Source organism: Coturnix japonica, chromosome 24 (assembly GCF_001577835.2).
Source record: "Coturnix japonica isolate 7356 chromosome 24, Coturnix japonica 2.1, whole genome shotgun sequence".
Lineage (NCBI taxonomy): Eukaryota > Metazoa > Chordata > Aves > Galliformes > Phasianidae > Coturnix > Coturnix japonica.
In genome coordinates, this window is record NC_029539.1 from 5160061 (window position 1) to 5163016 (window position 2956).

Here is a 2956-nt window from a genome sequence, read left to right on the forward strand (position 1 = left end):
TGGATAGGATAACTGCAGTAGTCCTTAGGAGAACTATTTGATGAGCCCAGGCTGAGCTGAGAACTCTAATTTGTAGCTCATTCTATACCTTGCAGGTGAAACCTTTTTTTTCAGTGTGCCCATATTTCTTCAGTGCCATGATATTATAACAGTAATATTGCTTCTTCCCAGGCTCTAGCAAGCAAACCTTATTTGCGAAGAATTTGCCAGGTCACTGGAATTCAGTCCGTGGACTCCAGCTGGTCCTGACTTTCCTTTTTTTTTTTTTTCCTTTCTTTTCTTTTTCTTTTTTTTTTTTCTTTTCCCATTGATTTATTTGCAAACTTCAGTATCTCTTTAGTCTTCCTCAGAACAATGTAAGTGGGTCGATGAGAACTAAACTCTACAAACACCAGCGTCCTAATTAATGTTCAAAATTAAAGTGCTAATTGTGAAATGACATGTGATTCAGCTGCTTCCATTCAAAAGCCCTTTATCAGTGTGCTCAAGGCATGCTTTGCCTTTGTTACCAGGCTGCAGAGAGGGATTGCAGGGACCCTATAAAACCCAGAGCTGCACAGTCAGCCCAAGGTGCTGGGACAGAGCTTGGTCTGTGAGGGGCTCTGAAACCCAACGGCCACACAGGGAACCACTCACTGCTGGGCTACAGGACTTGGGAGTGGTGGGAGCAACACAGCTGCTGTCAAGTGCTGGAAGCAGACTTGGGAATTTATGGGCCTTTTGCTGGAGCAGCCCATTGAGTGAACTGCCACTGGTCCTTTCTTCTTGCACCAGCCAGGCTTGGGGATTGTTCTTCCCAGTGACTCAACAAGTGCTTTGTATCATTTAATGCTTTCAGAGATAAATAATCCATGACATCATCTAACAAAGAAAGCAGTTGTCAAAAAAATCAATTGTTCTTGGCACCCACTGCGAATGGAAAACCCTTGGTGTTGTATCTTGGGCTACATTCGCTGTTTTAGACGTTTTTTGGCTGATAGTTGGTGGCAGAGGATTCCAGAGAGTGAGGTAATTTCTTTGTGGTATGTCAGTCAGGATATCAGGCAAACAACACCTTCCCCATTGCCACCCCAGTGCTGCACAGTGCCATGTGTGATTCCACAGAGCCACTGCTCCTCTTGCTGCCGGTCCCTTGTTGGCCATCCTGGTTGTTCATGGCAGGGCCTTCTTGTGCTCCTTGCCATAAATCATCCCTCTCCACATGACTCACCCTTGTTTGGCTCTAGACCTCTTTCATTAGTTTCTAGGGAATACAAACAATAGCATCAAGGTATTGAGTATCGGCACAGATACAATAGCTCTGAGATCTGCTTGAGAGCAGAGATACCTCCTCAGCAAAACCCTGCTTTGTGAGGTATTAAATTAGATTAGGCTTTGGAAATCCAAAGTGCCACGGGCCCTTTCCAGCAGCACCTTGCGCTGCCCTCCCAGTGTGCTGCTGTCCCCACACAAAGGAGCTGAGCTTTGGGTTTCCCTGGTGCACAATACCCCCTTCTATATTGCACTTTCCAGGATCTCAGAGGGGCCCTCACTGTTCATAAATCAGAAATAGTCCAAATGCATTTCTCTAAGGGATGAGGTTACTAACCTGGGATCAGCAGTAGCAGCACAGGATGGAGCCAGACTCCTGCAGCCTCTCCTCAGCCCATCACTTACTCCTCCGGACAAAGCAGCAGCCGCTTCCTGGGAGCTTTGGCACAAGCTTGCCTTGTTCTGGCACTGCAGGACTTTGCTTACATTCATTAATGCTGCACTGCATTTGCATAAGCAATGTCCCAACAAGCACAGCCCTTTATCGCTGTGATTCATGGAAATGACACAGTGGATGGCTGTGCTAACTTTGACTTGAAATTAGGATGATTTATTCATTAGGAGGGTTCGTTATGAAGTCATTGCCATTGCTGTTGTCTCTGCATACAATTAGAAACAAGGGCGGTATGACAGAGGTACAGGGTGGGATGAAAGGCTCCTGGGGGGCCTCCCTTGTCTGTAGCTCTTCAAAGTGTGTAAGCAGAGGGCAGGAGGAGAGCAGAGCATGGCTCAGATGCACCGACACAACTTGAGGGTACAGTGCAGATCATTACGAATTCCTGTGCTGCCCACTCTAATCGCATTAGTTGTGATGGATTCTGATGGTGTCTGTGCTGTAATTTCCATTGCTGTTCAGCATTAGTCCACTTAACGTCCACTTGCTGTGGAGTGTCTCCACACAAATTAGTATTCCCTTCTCCTAGCAGAGGGGCCAGGGATTGCAGTGTGTTGCTGAGGGGAACAGCATCTCCCTCTGCAGAGGAAGAGGATGAGCACAACCTGGCTTGCTGGAGATGGAGCATCCCAAATTGCTCAGATTAAATCCATTCTCCATCTTCTAAAGTCTGCTGTGGAAGAAAGCTCTCAGCAGTGTGAGGCTGATCTGTAGCTGAAATTCCCCCTTCCCTCTGTGCACATACTCTGAATTCACATTGTGTCCCTTTGGAACGTGGCACCCATCTGGGATCACAGAATTACAGAATAACAGAATTACAGAATCAAAAAATTGTAGGGATTGGAAGGTCATTGAGTTCCTGCTAAGACAGTAACCTACAGTAAGTAACACAGAGGTGGGTGCCACAAGGACACTCAGGTCCTTCTCTGCAGAGCTCCTCTTCAGCAGGTCAGCCCCCAACCTTTTCTGATGCATGTAGTTATTCCTCCCGTGGTGCAAGACTCCACACTTGCCCTTGCCAAACCTCATCAGGTACCTCCCTGCCCAACCCTCCACTCTGCCCAGGACTTGTTGAATGGCAGCACAGATTTCTGCTGTGTCAACCACTTCTCCCAGCTTTGTAACACCAGCACCACAGTATTGAGGACTCACACCAGACCCACACTTACACAGGAACAAAGCCATCAGAACACAGCCTGACCTCATTGTACATCAGAACACGTTGTTGCTCTCCTGTGGTATGACTACAAG

The 2956-nt window shown here is 47.2% G+C and overlaps 1 long non-coding RNA gene across 1 annotated transcript; it reads right to left on the bottom strand.

The window, feature by feature from the left end:
* Nucleotides 1-255: 255 nt before the first annotated feature.
* Nucleotides 256-1829, bottom strand: LOC107324309. The gene is made up of 2 exons (XR_001559468.2): nucleotides 1589-1829; nucleotides 256-1243 (listed from the first exon to the last, which is right to left on the bottom strand). It is a non-coding gene; the product is annotated as an uncharacterized LOC107324309 (long non-coding RNA).
* Nucleotides 1830-2956: the final 1127 nt, after the last annotated feature.